The following is a 19,604-nucleotide window of genomic DNA, read 5'->3' as shown; positions in this document are numbered from 1 at the left end:
ATATTGATCCTTCTGTAGTAGGGGACAAGTCCCTAAATTATCTCCTCCTCCATATCTTCATAATATGCCCAATGTTCTCATAATATTCCACAAAAATAAACAATATTACGCACAAATATGAAGTTATTCATAAACCTTCCTAATGAATATATTAAAGTTAAAAATACATTATCTAATGCTTAAGGAGAGGTTTATTGTGATGAAGGATAGTCAGATGAGCCTTATGTTTAATTCAGAGCCATGGGCTTTACTTTATGTCTAATTTAGAGGTCCATCATACCCCCTAGTTAAAAGCGTTTCTCATCCTCTTAGAAACGTAGTGACATCATTGTGCCTCATTCATGGCCCTGGTGGCCTCTCTCTTGTACATTAAGAATCTTCGTTGTAATTTCTATAAGGACAAGCCCAAAAGCATATTTGTGTAAAGAAAAACCATTGTTTCTTGAGACCATTAGCCCTAGATGATTGCCTAATGGCCTTGGAGTTTTCTATTCTGATTAGAGGCACTGCCTTTTTTTAGTTTTTAGCACAATTTGTTCCTTTCTTCCTTCTTGTAGCATCATTCTACCTCTCTGTAGCATTCATTCCTTCTTCCTTCGAAGTCTTCTAACTCTATGGGAGTGATGAGAAATGATGTAGATTTGTGAAAATGGAGAGGACACTCTGTTTGGTTTTTTTAAGAAATTTTCAGGGTGAGGCAAAGTGTAGGGTTTGTTCTTGAAACTATGAAATGGTATGGATGAATGATGGATAGATAGTGAATATGAATTGGATGGAGGGCTAGGAGTGTTGTAGTGACTTGGAATTTGCAAAAAATTATTCTTTTAAGTGTTATGATCTGTGTTCACACTTAAGGAAACCACATTAAAAATCATAGAATTGTGGCATGATACTCACATGTCACATAAAATTAAGGAATTTACACATAAATTGTAATTTTTGACTCTATATTAAATATTAAATTTCATATATAAATATTATATAATCATCTGACTCTATTTTAAATATCAATTTTCATATTTTAATATTATATAATCATTTAATATATACACTAGTTTGATATAAAGTAATACGAAATGACATGATATGTCTTCACACTTAGAGAAACCACATTAAAAATCATAAAAATGTGGCATGATGCTCCCATGTGAAGTAAGTCTTAAACACTTCACATATAAGTTGTATTTTTTAGTCTATATTAAATTTTATATATAAATATTATATAATCATTTTACTCTATATAAAATATTATATAATCATTTGACTCTATTTTAAAAATTAAATCTCATATATAAATTTTATATAATCATTTAATAATTACAAAAATTAGTTAATTTTTATATATAGAGCGATTAACATAAAATTTATTTTATATTTGCTAGTTTGATATAAAATAATAAAAAGGTAACATCATATGTCTTCACACTTAGATAAACAACATTAAAAGTCATAAAAAATCATAAAAATTTGGTATGATGCTCACACATAAGTTGTACTTTTGGAAAGTGTCTTCATTATTTTTGTAGATGGTGACAAGGTTTTTATAAAAGGTTCAAACTAAATTTAGTCAAAACGCATAAGCCCCGATGCTCACTTGAATTATTCTCAATGAGCACTAATATGAAAAAACAGTACAATTTAGTGATGTTGGAAATAATACTGAGAGGGGGGGGTGAATCAGTATTATCAGATTAATCAAACTTTTAAATGCCCAAAAGCATATACGCTACTTCAGTTAAGTGAACCAGCGTGTACACGCTACTGTAACGAAGTAAAACAGCGTATAAGCAGAAAACTCACAATTTAGTTGGCTTATTCTTCAATTAAGTGCATCAGGACATTATTCATCATATTAACAGTAAACATGTGCAGTATAACAGAACAGACACCAAGATATAAGGTGGAAACCCCATGTGGGTGAAAACCACCTGCTGCAAGTTGTCTCTATCTTTCTTAATATGAAACTTCAGTTTACAATCTTTTGTACTGGTGCAGCCTTATACCAGTACGCAGGCTACAACCTGCAGAAGGCTTCAACCTTCTCTCGTTCTCCAAACTTCCTTGGAAGGGAGCTCCAACCCCCTTTGCTTTGTACTAGCCAAGATACTAGTACGTAGGTGCTGACCTACAATCTTCCTTCTTCCAGGTATCACTTTTCATACATTTTCAGACTTGGATATTCCTGAAGCACAACATTACAATCTGAAGACCACAATTCATTCAATTTTCACAACAGATCATTGAAGCATAAAACAACCCAACTTTGAATCACTGAACCACTGAACCCTGTCAATCACTAGTTACCAGAACACAGAGCAGACTACAGAACTCTGTAATAACAGTCAGACCCCACTGTAAACCAAAATCAAGCTTCAAAAGATATACGCTACTTAATGAGCAAAACCGCGTATACACGCCTTTTACCGAAGCCAACCTGCGTACAGATCTAAAAATAAACTTTCTCAACTTGCAGCTGTACCAGATATTAGTTAGACTCAGAACGTAACATTGCGACAATATGCAGATCTAGAAATACGCATAATCAACCATATCATGATAGTGCATTTCAAACCATTAGATCCCGATCTATCCTTAGATCTAGTCTTTCCATTTACCGATGTGATCTCTCCTTGGCTTAGATCAACCAACTCAGAACCTGCATATCAGATCTCTTTCTCTCTTAGATATTCATGCCTTGTCGAAAGATGATCTTTGCCTAATGATCTTCTTCTCCTTATATAGCCTTAGGCCTTTCTCAATACCAAGAGCCAAAACCATAGTAACACAATACCATCAACTTTAAAACTAGGGATCGACACGCCCGTCGAGACATAATGGTCCGAAATCATAGGCACAACTTCCAAGGTCTAACCACCATGAACCAAAAGAACCTTTCCACATACACGCACTTTTTCTGAATCGAACTTGCGTGTACACACGACTTGGTCTTAACGAAACAGCGTGTATGAGTTTCCTTGGCATGCTGTACTGAGATCTGTCTTCTGATTAAGTTGCCATCACCTGTACCAACTTCTGAGCACCTGTACCATCCACTGAGTGAGTTGCCATCAAGGACAACACTTGAACCATAATGCCAAAATCTCCCCCTTTGGACTTGATGGCAACCACCACACCAAGTCACTCTCACTCCCCTTTTGACATCAAGGGCAAAGGGTGGACCAAAATATTCTCTTCCTGGTATTCCTTCTGCTGTCCATACTGCTGTCCATACTCCCCTGAGTACATGCTGAAATCTCCAAGTGTGCTCCCCCTTTGTGTATGCCAAAGTGTACAAATCTATCCGTCCTGCTTACCAAGTGCTGTTCATGCTCCCCTTGACTGTAGGCAAGATCTGCAAAAGATGTTCTTCAAGAAGAACAAAGACTTATACATTAGGAAGACCTTCCTATCATCAAAAGACTCAACATACATTCATCACCCAATCTAGTGGGGATATACCAATATTGACTCATCCACCTAACCATGTGAAGACACATGATAATACATGAACATTTCATCATTCATCCCAGGCATAGTGGGGAAACCAACAAAGGCCGTTACATGACCTTGACACCATAAAAGAGACAAGAAAGACATAGAGACAACAGATCTAGACCAAGATTTAGAAAAGACACCAGCAGCATCGATAAACATCTTGTTAGATCAGCAACTAGAATTGCTTTCTGAGCTCCTTCTTCTTAAACCAACAACCAAAACATCTGAATGCCAACAATGCTTTATGAGACTTTTGAGCTGCTCCCCCTGAACCTGTGCCTGTTGCACTCCCTGAAACTGTGCCTGAATACTTCTGACATTCCTATTGCTGTTCAGAACTTCAGAGTTTTCCTTTGCTGTTCAGAACTTCATATACGCGTTTTATCCTGTATAAAACAGCGTATGTACGCGGATATTCTTTCTGCAACAAGCGTCCAGCATACACGCGACTTACTCACCATAAATCCGCGTGTCTACGCTCATATCCCTTCCGTAACCTGCGTATACCAACTTTTCTGTAGAACAAAACAAATTTCAACAACAGGATGAAGCATCAACTACTCCCAGCTTTTGTCTGAGATATTCAAAAGTTTCCCTGGGCAGTGGTTTTGTGAGAATATCAGCAACTTGCTCCTTAGAAGGAACATACTCCAATTTGACCTTCTGCTCAAGCACTTGTTCCCGAAGAAAATGGTACTTGATTGGTATGTGCTTGGTCTTTGAGTGCATGACTGGATTCTTTGAAATGCTGATTGCACTTGTATTATCACATAAGATAGAGACAGGTGGAGTGCAAGTGATTTGAAAGTCCTGCAAGGTCTGCATCATCCAAAGAAGTTGTGTGCAACAAGATGCTGCAGCCACATATTCTGCTTCAGCTGTAGATAAGGCAATCGAACTTTGCTTCTTGCTGAACCAAGACACTAATCTGGAACCCATGAAGAAAGCACCTCCACTTGTGCTTTTCCTATCATCCACACTTCCAGCCCAATCTGCATCTGTGTAAGCATGAAGAGTGAGATCTGTATTTCTAGGATACCATAAGCCATAGTTTTGGGTCCCTTGAAGATATTTGAAGATTCTTTTGACTGCCTGAAGATGGGTTTCTTTGGGTTGGCTTGAAATCTTCCAACCATCCCTACTGCATGAGTAATATCTGGTCGAGTACCTCCAAATAAAGCAAACTCCCAATCATGGATCTATAAGTGGGTGGTGAACTGCTGCTGATTCATCATTTGCACTGAGGTTGCATCCTGTAACCATGGGTGTACATACTGGTTTTGATTCTTCCATGCCATACTTCTTCAAGATCTGCTTGAGGTATTTGGTTTGAGACAAGAAGATACCTCCTTCATTTTGTTGGATTTGCAATCCAAGAAAATATGTCAATTCTCCAAGAAGTGACATTTCGAACTCCTTCTGCATAACCAAGGCAAAGTTTTGACTCATAGTTTCTTCATTGCTGCCAAAAATAATATCATCTACATAAACAACAAGATTAGCAATTTGTTATTTTCAACTTTTATATAGAGATTGCTATCTGCTGATCCTTTTGAAAAGCCTTGTTGGTGAAGATATTTGTCCAACCGATAGTACCAAGCCCTTGGGCTTGTTTGAGCCCATAGAGAGCCTTTTTCAATCTGCATACAAGGTTTGGATCATTCCCAAGAATGAACCCATCTGGCTGCTCAATATATACTTCTTCTTCTAAGTCTCCATTCAGGAAGGCTGATTTCACGTCCATTTGAAATACCTTGAAGTTTTGAAAGCTTGAGAGAGCAAGGAACATTCGGATGGCCTCTAGTCTTGCCACAGGAGCAAAGGTCTCTTCAAAATCTATTCCTTCTTGCTGTGCATACCCTTTACAAACAAGTCTGGCCTTGTTTCTAATTACTTCTCCATTTTCATTTAACTTATTCTTGAAGACCCATTTTGTTCCTATTACATTCTTATTTTTTGGTCTAGGAACCAATTCCCAAGTGTTGTTCCTTTCGATTTGCTCAAGTTCTTCATCCATTGCTTTGACCCAACATTCATCTTTGCATGCTTCTTTCACATTTTGTGGTTCAATGGAGGAGAGTAGAGCCAAGTAGCTTGAAGCTTCTGCAAGTGTCCTTCTTGTTTGTACTCCTGCTTCTTTCTGCCCCACAATCTGAGTTTCTGGATGATTCTTTTGGACATATCTGGATGGAGTCTTCTCTTCTATTCTTGTCTGCTCCTCTGGTTCTTCTTGAGATTCTTCTTCTTCTTGAGGTTCTTCTTTCTTCATCATTTCGCCTTTGAGAGTAACCTTCATCTTCTTCATGATGAACTTGCCTAGGAATATATCGCTTCTCATCAACCACTATATCAATACTGTCAACAATTCTGCCAAGTCTTTTATTGTAGCACTTGTATGCTTTGCTATGTGGAGAATAACCAAGAAGAATGCCCTCATCTGCTCTAGGTTCAAGTTTGCCAAGTTCTCATCAGTGTTTCTTAATATAACATTTGCTCCCAAAGATTTTGAAATGCTTCACGGAAGGAGTTTTACCACTCCAAAGCTCATGAGGTGTTTGAGTGCTGTTTACTCGGACATTTGTTTTGTTAAGAATGATAACAGCAGCATGTGCGGCTTCTCCCCAGAAGGTTGCAGGAGTACCTGATTCATCGAGCATAGCACGAGCCATTTGTTGGATAGTTCTGTTCATTCTTTCCACAACCCCATTTTGCTGAGGAGTTCTAGCTGTAGAGAATTCTCTTCTTATCCCATGTTCATCGCAGAAATCAAAAATTCATTTGATGTGAACTCCCCACCTCTGTCAGATCTGAGGCACTTGATTTTGTGTCCTGATTCATTTTCGGCCAATGCTTTGAAGGATTTGAATTTTTCGAATGCTTCATCTTTGTGCTTCATAAGCCCTAACCAAACAAACCTTGAGAAATCATCAATGAATAATATCAGATATTCTTCTCCTCGAGGTGACCTTTTCCTAAATGGACCACATACATCTGTATGGACTAGCTCAAGAGGCAAGCTAGCTGATCCTTCCTTCTCTGGAAAGTTAGTTCTGGTCTGCTTTCCAAACTGACAAGATTTGCATATGGTGTTGTCTGGAATTTTGATATCTGGAAGATCGCGAACTGCCTGATATTTGCATGCTTTCCTTATTTGTGAGAAGCTTAGATGTCCCAACCTTCGATGCCATAACCAGTGCTCTTCATCCTTGCTAAGATAGCATTGTTGTTGTTGTTCTTCAAATATGTACAGATTATTTGGAGTTCTTTTGCCTTTGAGAACTGTTTTACCTGTATCAAGATCACGAACAAGACATCCATTCGATCTGAAAATAACCTCTGTTTTTTGATCACACATCTGGCTGACACTTAGAAGATTATGTTTCAATCCATCAACATACAAAACATTTCCAGCCTTGACCTTTTCTTTTAAAGGAGCAATACCTTTTCCTTTTATAGTAGCAGGAGTATCATTTCCAAAAGAGACTTTCTTTCCCTTTTCTAAAGTAGAATGACATTCAAGTTTTTCTTTATCACCTGTCATATGTTTCGAACATCCACTGTCAATGTACCATAGATTTTCCTGTCCTTCTGAATAAAATGCTATCCCACATCTTTCTGTTTGAGGTTCCTTTATTCTCCATGTTTTGGTGCTTGTGGCTTGTTCCTTTTTCTCCTGAAACCTGCTCCTGCATTCAGAGTCTTTATGACCAAAATTATTGCAAATAGAACATTCAACTTCATTTTCAAGCACCGAAAAGTTGTTATAGGTCCTTTTTGTAATCCCTGTCATACTTCTTTGTTTTTGAGCTTCCCTAGTCATGATTGTTTTATATGCAACACATTGAGCTGCTCTGTGACCAAAGTTGTGGCAAGAAAAGCATTGTCCATTGAAGAAGCTTCTGCGGTTATTGAATCTACCAGCCAACTGATTGTAATTTCTATTTTCATCTATTCTTGAGCCAAACTGAGAAGATTTTACCTGTGGTTGGTTGTAGCTTTTGTTCATCCTTAAGGAGGATTGTCCCTGATAGTTTCTGTTTGTAACTCGTCCCTGCTTTACCTGATTATCTTCATTGTTCTTCCGCACATTCCTCTTGCTGCATCAAGATAACTTTTTGAGGTGGATGCTTGAGAGGTTTCTCCATTATAGCCCAAACCTGTTTTGTTTAGAGGAGACCGCTGCACACTAATAATCTCATCCAAGGTTTCAGATCCTTTGACAAATTTAAGATTAATAGTTTTTGTTTTCTCAATTTCTTTTCTGAGACCAACAATTTCACCTTCTAGTTTTTCAAGATGTTTTTCCTTTTCATCAATCTGAAATTGCAAAGTATCAATAATCACATTCCTTTCTTCTATGCTTCTCTTGAGTCTAGTGATTTCATTATAGAGATTATCCACATCTATAGCATCCTCATAATCATCATCTTCAAATGCCATTAACAGCTTATATTTATTACCTTGTTCATCTTCATCACTGTTTGATAAGCCATCACTATCTTCATGGGTGTAGTAGCTTTTCCTATTTGCACTTTGTTTCTTGTTCCATCTAGCAGGTTCTTTTCCTTTATCCTTATAAGGACATTTTGCAGCATAATGACCTACTTTCCCACAAGCAAAACATTTGAAAGGTAGCTTACCTCTGAACCTTCCAGAACCCCTTTGAAGATTTCTGACAAAATTTGATTCTTCTTCCTCTTCTTCTTCTGGAACATGGCTTGCTTCATAGTAATCTTCTTTTCCTGATGCCTTAAAAGCAGCTTCCCTTCTGTCAGATGGACCTCCCTTTCTCATTTCATAAGCGGTTAGAATTCCATGTAGCTGAGACATAGTGAGAACACGGAGATTTTCTTTTTCTTCTATTGCAGATACTTTAGATTCAAACTTGGGGATAAAGATCTTAGAACCTTTTGAACTACTATAGTTTCTCTTATTTCTTCACCCAAGTTTTTCATACAATTAACAATCTCATCTACCCGAGAAAATAATTAGCCACACTTTCATCATTATACATCCTGAGAGTCTCATATTGAATCCTGAGTGTTTGAAGTTTAGCTTCCTTTACCTGTTCATCTCCTTCATAGCTAGTGATCATTTTGTCCCATATTTCTTTTGCTGATTTGAAGTGCATGACCTTCATGAATTCTGTTTGAGATATACTTCCTAATAGGGTAGCGACTGCTTTTGCATTTGTTTCATATGCCTTTTTTTCATCTGGATCTGTAGGAGTAGCTGAAGGAAAAGCATAGCCTTTTTCTACAATGTCCCAAACTTCTGTACCAAGAGATTGAAGATATGCAGTAACTCTTACCTTCCAATAATTGAAATTTGTTCCATCAAAAACCGGTGGCCTGATTGATGCTTCTTTCTCGTAGTTGCTCATGATGAATGATCTTCCTTCAAGCGATCAAGCTTCTCTGAAGGACCTGCTCTGATACCAATTGTTGGAAATAATACTGAGAGGGGGGGAATCAGTATTATCAGATTAATCAAACTTTTAAATGCCCAAAAGCATATACGCTACTTCAGTTAAGTGAACCAGCGTGTACACGCTACTGTAACGAAGTAAAACAGCGTATAAGCAGAAAACTCACAATTTAGTTGGCTTATTCTTCAATTAAGTGCATCAGGACATTATTCATCATATTAACAGTAAACATGTGCAGTATAACAGAACAGACACCAAGATATAAGGTGGAAACCCAATGTGGGTGAAAACCACCTGCTGCAAGTTGTCTCTATCTTTCTTAATATGAAACTTCAGTTTACAATCTTTTGTACTGGTGCAGCCTTATACCAGTACGCAGGCTACAACCTGCAGAAGGCTTCAACCTTCTCTCGTTCTCCAAACTTCCTTGGAAGGGAGCTCCACCCCCCTTTGCTTTTGTACTAGCCAAGATACTAGTACGTAGGTGCTGACCTACAATCTTCCTTCTTCCAGGTATCACTTTTCATACATTTTCAGACTTGGATATTCCTGAAGCACAACATTACAATCTGAAGACCACAATTCATTCAATTTTCACAACAGATCATTGAAGCATAAAACAACCCAACTTTGAATCACTGAACCACTGAACCCTGTCAATCACTAGTTACCAGAACACAGAGCAGACTACAGAACTCTGTAATAACAGTCAGACCCCACTGTAAACCAAAATCAAGCTTCAAAAGATATACGCTACTTTAATGAGCAGAAACCGCGTATACACGCCCTTTTACCGAAGCCAACCTGCGTACAGATCTAAAAATAAACTTTCTCAACTTGCAGCTGTACCAGATATTAGTTAGACTCAGAACGTAACATTGCGACAATATGCAGATCTAGAAATACGCATAATCAACCATATCATGATAGTGCATTTCAAACCATTAGATCCCGATCTATCCTTAGATCTAGTCTTCCATTTACCGATGTGATCTCTCCTTGGCTTAGATCAACCAACTCAGAACCTGCATATCAGATCTCTTTCTCTCTTAGATATTCATGCCTTGTCGAAAGATGATCATTGCCTAATGATCTTCTTCTCCTTATATAGCCTTAGGCCTTTCTCAATACCAAGAGCCAAAACCATAGTAACACAATACCATCAACTTTAAAACTAGGGATCGACACGCCCGTCGAGACATAATGGTCCGAAATCATAGGCACAACTTCCAAGGTCTAACCACCATGAACCAAAAGAACCTTTCCACATACACGCACTTTTTCTGAATCGAACTTGCGTGTACACGCGACTTGGTCTTAACGAAACAGCGTGTATGAGTTTCCTTGGCATGCTGTACTGAGATCTGTCTTCTGATTAAGTTGCCATCACCTGTACCAACTTCTGAGCACCTGTACCATCCACTGAGTGAGTTGCCATCAAGGACAACACTTGAACCATAATGCCAACAAGTGAAGTGTTAGATTACTATGTAATTTAAACAACTTAATTCCAATTTTTCCATTTCAAACTAAAAAATAAATAAATAAATTTACAATTAGATTAATAGAAAATATGAAAATAACTAGGTTAATCATAATGTGAAGATCATATTTCCATTTCCAAATTGACCTCTTAAAACTTTTGTCCAATACCTTTACCTTTTTTGTCACAATGGCATAATCACTATAGATGGCTAGATAAACTAAGTACGAACCATCAAGTCCATCTGTTTGAGTTATTGTCACTATTTTGAATCTGTCAATCCTTTTGTCTAAAATAACCATCGATTATCAAGTTATTCTAACTATTTTGAATCTGTGAATCTTTGTCTAAGTATTTTTAGATGGTTCATTATATTAATTTGGTACTAGTTATGATTATGAATCATATCAATTTTCTATTCTAAAGAACCAAAGTAGATAATCTTGTTACATAGTCAAATATATCATAGCATGAGAATCCAACACAAGTGAAGAGATGAAGAGTAATTCAACACACTATACCCCACTATTCTTAAACTAGGTTTAAGAAACAATATCTACTTGTTGTTCACTTGTTGTTCACGTTACATAATTAAACATATCATAACCTTAGATTTCAAGATGATAGAATAGAATACAACACTTCATCCCCACCACCATAGGACATACACTCTCTTGATCTTTGTCAAAATATTTAGTGAACTGTCTTGTCTTTATTAAGCACGAATACTACAATTTCTCATTTTTCTCTGTCACATTTTATGATTGATTCTTTAGTTAGGTGACGCGTTAGTAAACTACCAACAATGCCTCTATAAAGTCGTTTCTAGACATCCCATCTGCTTTTGAAGCCCTTATCCCACTCCAAATTCCATTACCTTTTCCGTTAGTAAAAAAAGCATAATAGGAAAAATGTACCAGTTCTTTCTCATTTATTACGCTCCGATTACCAGAATTGTTTCACCGGCTTTTCAATTGAGTGAATACTTGTTATGCATCTGTTATCAAGAGCTTTGGATTATTGAAACAATATTTGCTAGTGCAATACGGTTAGATATCGATTGAGAAAGTCTCAACATTTCTTCTTGAGCTCTGAAAACGGGTCTCGATAGATTTGATAGTTGTTTATTGTGAAATTCCTACCTAGGTGCCCATCTGATCTTGATAAGCAGCTCAAGCTTCTTAAGGATTTCTGCTCTACCATGGGTATGACTGTTAACACTGACAAAACAAAAGTTATGATTATCAAATCCAAGAAGGACACTTACGCTAATTTTATGTATGACAATAATAACTTAGAGGAAGTGTATTCTTACAAGTACCTAGGAATTGATATCCATAACAAGCTCAACTGGAACCATAACATTGAGAAAAGGATTAATGGGGGGTGGAAAGCTTATTTTGGTCTTGAAAATAATTGTAAAACAACAAACCTTGTAATGTGGGATAAAAATAAGTTCCTCTTTGAAACTTTAGTCACTCATGTTATCTTATATGGCTGTGAGGTTTGGGGTTGCAGCATCTCCAGAGAATCATGGAGAAAGATTGAGAAAATCCATAAACGTTTTATAACTTATAACTTGAAAATTAAAGGTAATACGCCCTATCCTATTCTTCTTATAGAAGCAGGTCTTTCCCCTATTGAGAGCCTAGCTATGCTTAGGTTTCTGTTGTACAAGCACAAACTCAAAAACATAGACGATCATAGACTTCCCAAGCTAGCTTTAAATTCCAACCACAACCACCTAAGGCTCAATCGAGGGTGGCATAAAGACACAAGGGCCTGGTTAAACTACTAGGAGATCAACGAGAATGATGCATTGCAAAACATAAATAAAATTAAAGGTATTGTTACTTCTAAGTTCAAAGAAAAATTTGGTGTGAGAAAGATTTAGCGACTAAAAGAAAATTATGTTATTATAATAAGGTCATCAACCACACCCTAGAAGATCAAAATTATCTCTCTATTATAACTAGCTCAAAGAAGAAAATTAATATAGAAAAGATTAGAACGAATTCTCATGAGCTCCATAGTGAAACAGGTCGTTGGGCAGTTCCTAAAATGCCATGGATGGAAAGGATCTGCCATATATGTGAGAATAAGAGCATCGAGGATGAGAACCACTTCCTCTTAGAGTGCCCTACGTGCAACCACATTAGATCTCAGTTTCACAATCTTTGTTACAATACTGACCTTCCTAGACTTCTACAATGTCAAAATTATAGTGAGCTCGGGAGGCTTCTCTCCAAGGTTTTTGATCATAGGAATAAAATCTTAGATCAAAATAAATAATCTGTTTATTTAGGTCCGATAGATCATTGTTTTGTCTCAGCGGACATTAACCACCACCACCACCATCATCATCATCATCATCATCATCATCAAATTATCAAAATTTTACTATATATATATATACACACTTTATTTCAAAATATATATTTTATATTATTATCCGTATAAATATTTTCACAGGTATTGAATAATATTTTCTCAGAAAACAATATAGATTCTAACAAATATTTGAAGTTTCTAAGATAAATAATTTTTTTTTGTTGAGAATTTAAATTCAAAAGAGTGATCTATTTTATAATAAGGCTTTCAAAATTTCCATCTGAAAAATAAAATAAAAATATATGAATAATTTATATTTAATAACTTGATTCATTTTATACATGATTTAATTTAATGGAAAAAATTAAAGGTTTTGGTTTCCAAACTTGTTTTTCCGTTTCAAAAGAAGTTTTCCAAACTTTTTTCTGGTTTCAAAACTTATGAAGTATGTTTGCTATTTCTAACCTCTTGTTATATAAATGAATAATTAATAAAATGACATAGAAGTACTATGATAGTTAACAATTTTATTAGCCATTAATTTATATGGTTGTTTTACTAGCAAAAGTACACAAAATATGCAATTAAGAATTAGGTGGTTTTAGGAAAAACTAATATTGAAATTAGATTAGAAGAAGGTATAGAAGAGGTTAGATTTGACCAAAATAACCCTCAAAATTTGAAAGAGAGAAATGTATCTAAACAATAAACTAAATGTTATTAATTAATGATAATATAATAATAATATATTATTATTATTATTACTATAGTTGTTATTATTATTATTAGTTATACGTTTGACCAAAAAATACTATCTTTTATATTATAGAGGTTTCCTATTAAGTACCAATCTATCAAGAACTTAAAGGGATCAAATTTTTGGAAGTGCAAACCTTAATTTTCCACTTTAAAAGTGATTAGCGCCTTGTTGTGGCTAGCAACAACCAACCCCCCCCCCCCCCTTTTTCATTTAAGTGTTGTCCAAAATACTAAATGAATGGGGACCCTTAGTTAAAATTTAGGAAAAGCAAGAGTTTCCTTTCTTCAAAATAAGGTTACCATCGTAAACTTACGAAGATCTTTTGAATATTTTAAAACCTAATTCTATGATAAGGGAAAAATCTTTAAAGCCGCGTTGCAAAAAAGGATAGGAAGTGCCTCCATTTTGCTATAATATTGGTATGTACAAGACCCTCATGCTAAGCAATATATCGCATCGCAATAAAGTAACACTCATAACGGAAAAACTTCAAGATTTACCGATATGCGATAACACCGATCGCAAGATCGCATATCGTAGAAAATGAGCTGACAAGATTTGGCAAGCATAAAAGTTCTGCAATCTGCGATGTTGCGATCGCTGCAATGTTATATTCGTGTGTTCACGCGATCTATGATGTTGTGATCGCTGCGACGGCGCGATCTGCGGTGTTACGTAGGCAAATCGTAAAATCACTTCATTACGAATCCTTTGGGCACGCTATTCAAGGAAAGCCACTTACCATAATCTGACTCAAGATCATGCGCTTTTAATGATAGTAAAGGGATTATTTGTCAGCTATTAAATGAAATGTAGACGCGTGCTTTTGTAAAGAATTACTTCACATAATGTGGCATATTTGATATATCTGCTGCATTTAAAACTCTCCCATCACCTTTCTTGATCAGTCATTTCCATTTCACTTGTGAGCTGCAGGAACGGAGAGCGAAAGACGATAAACAGCCATATGCAGGAAGAAATGGAAAAGAAAAATAGAGCTCAGGGCTCTGAGGCGAAGGAAAAGACGAAGGAAATGGCGCCTTTGTATACAGACATAGCCTGTAACAAAGACGCATGGATATCAACGTGGGAAAGCATGTACAGACTGCTTGAAGAGGAGAATCCCAGAATAATGAAGGTTACTGCTGTCGCGGGCTCACAACGCTCTTCCGAAGCGTCCTTAGAAGAGCTAGCATGCTCATTTCTTCATCGGATAGTAGCAAGACCCAAAATTCTACCATATATGGATATGATCAAGTGGATACTTGACAATGCAGACATGAACAATAGACATTCAAGATTCAAGGACAAGGGCTCATTGGATCATTCGCTGCACAAGATTTAAAGCTTATGTATCATCTTCCTGAACCGCAGGCAACTTACAATACACAATTCGTTAAGAAATTTGTGGCGGAGAACCCAGACCTATCAGAGACCACCAAAGATTGGTCCAGAAAAGAGGAACCGCTCAAGAGAGACAAAAATGGTATGTACAACACTGGTTCCCTCACCTCTCTGTATAGTTTTGCTGCGGCCATGCTTTGTAGATTATTTGGGATGCCAGATATCAATAAGTTTTCGTCTGAATGGTTACCATTAATAGATGCTGCCACAAATGCCGATATTATGGATTGGGCCAAGATCCTTTCTGATAATCTATACACAGCTATTATCAATTACTGGTCTAAGAGATCCAAGTCTCAAAGGATCTATCCTCCTTTTTATCTATCTGCATATATTATGGATTCTATTTGTTATGTGTCTAAATTTCCCATTATGGGTTGGAAATGGACTACCCAGGACCCATTACCTATCCATGTTTATCATAAGATGCTGTGGGATTCTGAGTTCATCCCACATTTCTACCAGATTTGTCACGGGCTTATCTTACCCTTGTATAGAATGATGTATGATGAAGACCCCCCGAGGTGCTCACCCGAAGCATAGATGGATATCATCCCCATCGCAAGATGGTTCGGGGAAGAATGGTTCACCTATATTAGAGTACTTGGAAGCACCGTCCCTCCTCATGTCCTGCCATTGTATATTCCTGACAAACTGTTGGCTCGAGAAATTGCTTATCAAACCTGTTCAGAAGGCGGCCTAACTAAGGGCCTAAAAGACAAAAAGAAGGCCATATGGCCTCAGTTTCCTGTAGCTTGTGGGTCCTTTTCATTGTTCGATGTAGGTCACGCGTTCACCGAAGTGGACAATGTGACGTGTCTACAATTATTTAAATTCCCAGAAAGGCCATTTGACCCTAATGAAGTTGCTCAAGATTTCACAACGAATGTCAAAATAAAGGTATTCGTTGGAAAGAAGGATTTATTTGATGATTTATTGCAGAATAAACACTCACTCCAGGAAATTTTGCGGGAAGCTTAGTCAAAATTGTCTCCAGATGACCTCCAAAAATTCATGGTATACAGGGAAAAAAGACTGGCCAATGTTCCTTTAGAAAAGCTGCGACTGCCTACCAGAGAACCGACTCCAAGCGTTAGCCTCAGTGGGAACTCAAGCACTTCCAGATCTAAATCTAACACTGCGCAAGGAGTACCTGAACATTCTAAAGGGTCTAGAAGCGACCAAGGCAAGAACGAAGAAACAACTAAGGACACGGGTCAGTCAAGTGCAATGTCGCAATAGCATGTTATCGCCTCTCCGCCAAGAGATGTCCCTCCTCTCCTCATTAAAACACCACCCGTCATGACAAAGTTAGACAAAGAATGGGAAACCTTCAACGAGCTGATCAATCTTGAAGGGCAAGCCCCAAGAATGCCTATGAGCAATACACAGGTAGCACAAGAAGTGGTTTCAACCATAGTCAGTAGTGTCACAGAAACGGAGCACATTCCTATCGCTCCACCTTCTGAGCTTCTACTTAATGTAGAAGAAATTCCTCCACTGGATGTATTCTATAGTCCCCAACATAAAGCAGTTGTAAGAAGACAGAGAAAGAAAAGAAAATTAGAATATACACTGTCACAAGATGCTGAACAATTGGACGTCTTATGGAAAGACCCCAACAATAACCCATCTGAAAATCTCACTAAGTTGTCTCAGATCGCAGGAGCATATGCTTCTGCAACTATTGTGAAGGCATCGGAAGTTCAGCAATTATTGAAAGAACAAGAAGATCAAATACAACTACTACAACGACAATTGCAACAAGCCAATGCTAATATTGAAGCTAACAAACAGCTCGAGAAGTTGCAGAAAGACTTTCAGCAGATGCCGATAGGCTATCAAAGAAGTCTAGACGAGAAAGGTAAACAATTACAAATTTTCCAAGAAATGCATAAAGATGAGCCTAAGCTTACAGAATTTATTTCAGAGTCTATTGGCTTAAATGAACAACTACTGCAGCAACAGGAAGAGTTGGGAAGTAAGATATCACAGTGGAGTCATTATTGCGAACTGAGCGATAAAATCACCAATCAAGTGGCAGACTTGCGGAGTGACTATGATCAGAGTGAAAAATGAGTGACGGAGTACTCAGCTTGGCAGGATGAATATGAAGGGAAAAGCGCAAGTGCACCTAGAATAAACGAGAATCATAAAGAATTGCTCTTTGATAAATGGGACGATCAAATCAGGCAGGCGGAACAAGCAGCGGAGACAGCGGCCACACAGGAAAGCATTCTTATCGACTATGTAAATAAAAATTTCCACAGAGAAAATTTAATCGAAGAGACCACCCTGGGGTATCTACCAAATAAACTACGACTGGAAGAAAAATGGAAGCAGAAGGCACAGGAGAAGGGAAAAGCGATCCAAGCATTAAACATATTAAATTGGGAATGTTATTGGGCATACTTGGTCAAGCCGCATAGTCAATGGATGACTGTGAAATGCATCATAAACGCGGCCGAAAAAGTATTGCCAGCTCTCATAGATTCCGTTTTCGCAGCCCAGCACAGAGCAGAAATCAGCCAGCCGACTCTCCTGAAGCCCATGATGAACACTTGCAGCTTTAAATATCAGATTCAGAAATAGCCTTATTTAGAATGTTTTTTTTTCTTTTAGAATTAGATTAGAAAAAGGACGGTCATTTGAAAACCGCATCCTAAATTTTGTAAATAAACTATTATTAGAATTAGGAAGTAGTATTTTAACCCTTCTCATTGCATTTGGAGAAGGGTCCAGAAATTTGTCAAAACTTGTCCTCAGAACATGTAGTTCTGCACCCTAAGAGGAGGTTTTGATTAATGGATGGATCGAGGTTTATTAATGTTTGCATTTGATGTCTGCTACTGATGTTGCACTTCTGTACTCTTAGTAGATGTTAGAACAAGTAGAGATAAATCATTTTTGCTTGAAGCTTATAAGTAGGATCGGTCATAAATGATACTTTTATCTCTTGGCCATTTCTGCTTATATTCTGAAAGTGATATACAGTTTTAGTTGTTTATATGTTATTTCATGAATGTGTGAGTTACCATTTGGCACTTTTGTACGGTGGAGCCATTTATTTATATCTGATATATGAATAACTTATTATGCGATATGTTGTTCACAACTGTTTTACCTAACTTTTTATGCAAAGTAGTTCATCTTAATTGATTTCTATTATTATGATAGCTGAATGATCTTTATTACCAGTTATTGTTTGAAATCTTTTTAGATCGCATAATAGAAGAAATACACCTCGGGTCAGCATAGATTAGATGTGCTGTTTTTCATTAGATTACAATAGCATAGATTCAGTTTAAAAGTTTGAATTAGATTAGCTTTAAGTATTCTTAGATCAGCAACATCCAACTCTGGACACACACACACCCTTAGATTGGGAAACTGGTCCCATTATTCCCAGTCGGACACGCTATACCAAACGGATAAGGAGCTGCCAACCAAGGTCCGGACCGGGTGGGTATCCCCCTTGTTGTCGACCCGACTTTCGGGGCTTCAACACACCTAAAACCATTTCATCCATCTAGGTTCACATGTCACATCTGCTTAATTTACTAATGATTTTTTTTTTTTAATCAACCATTCCCCCTATTAATGTGCTTACTCCTAATTTCTTTCCATGGACCTATAGAATATTATTGAGTAACATCATACCCCTCCCCATAAAGTGGAAAGATGGATCATATCCTAACCATACCTTTCCTATAAGGTGGTTAACACAAATATATTTGGGTTTAACCAAAGTTTTACCTCTTACTATATTCTATACCATTCTTGAAAATCCTTATTTCATTTGTTCCTCATCGTGGAACTTGTTGTTGGGGTATAGTTTTGGACTGTTATTTATTTATATGAAGTGCCACATTATTACTATTGGTCATGGTATGTAGATATATTGGTGCCCTAATCCTTCCCTAACAAATTTTATGTTTATAAGTATTGGTTTTCAATGCTAATAACTAGTGTTGCCCATCCTATCTTTATTGGGAACCCCATGCTCCTTACACTTTCACCACATCACCCCTTATCACATGGGTGTATGTGGCCTCCTCCACTGAAGTTTTAGGGATACATGCCAGTTATTTCAGGATTATCTTCCTGTGTAGAACCCTAAAATGATTATTTTTTTTTTCTCTTCATTCCTTTGCCACCTCTATGCCTTGTGGCTTTGCCCTAACATATATGAGTGCGAATTCGACTCTTGTTTCCGGAGGTGATCATTTCCCAGCCCTTGGGCCTCTCTTTTGCCACATTACTCACATCCAAATGATGGAGGGAATTTCTTCTTCATGTTTAAATCTGAACAGAGTTACATTGTGACACTATCCACCACTCATGTCTGATGCATTGACAAGGTAGAATCTTTTTGCAAACTTATGGTATGGCTTCACTTGTACAGTTCTAGTCCTTTAGTTTTTTTCCTCTAGCTTGATGTTAAATTTATAGGTGCTCGATCGATCTGTTTAACATGAGGTATTTTTACTTTCATCCGCCTGTCAGACGCAGGGATGTCAAGGCTCCTCTTTGGTAATTACCTGTTGAATTATTTGTTTTCCATAGGTAAAAGGTTTTTTACTCTCACTATTAGAGGGTTTGTTGTATATATTTAAATTGTTCCCTAAGTGAGCTTCTCCATTCATACAGGCATCCTTGGCTATGACTTGGAGCCTCTCGGAGTTTCATACCTCCAGTCAGTT

The sequence above is a fragment of the Pinus tabuliformis genome, chromosome 8, assembly GCF_031772625.1.
Source record: "Pinus tabuliformis cultivar Carrire ecotype Pingquan chromosome 8, CPIR1, whole genome shotgun sequence".
Lineage (NCBI taxonomy): Eukaryota > Viridiplantae > Streptophyta > Pinopsida > Pinales > Pinaceae > Pinus > Pinus tabuliformis.
This window is presented reverse-complemented; position numbering follows the sequence as displayed.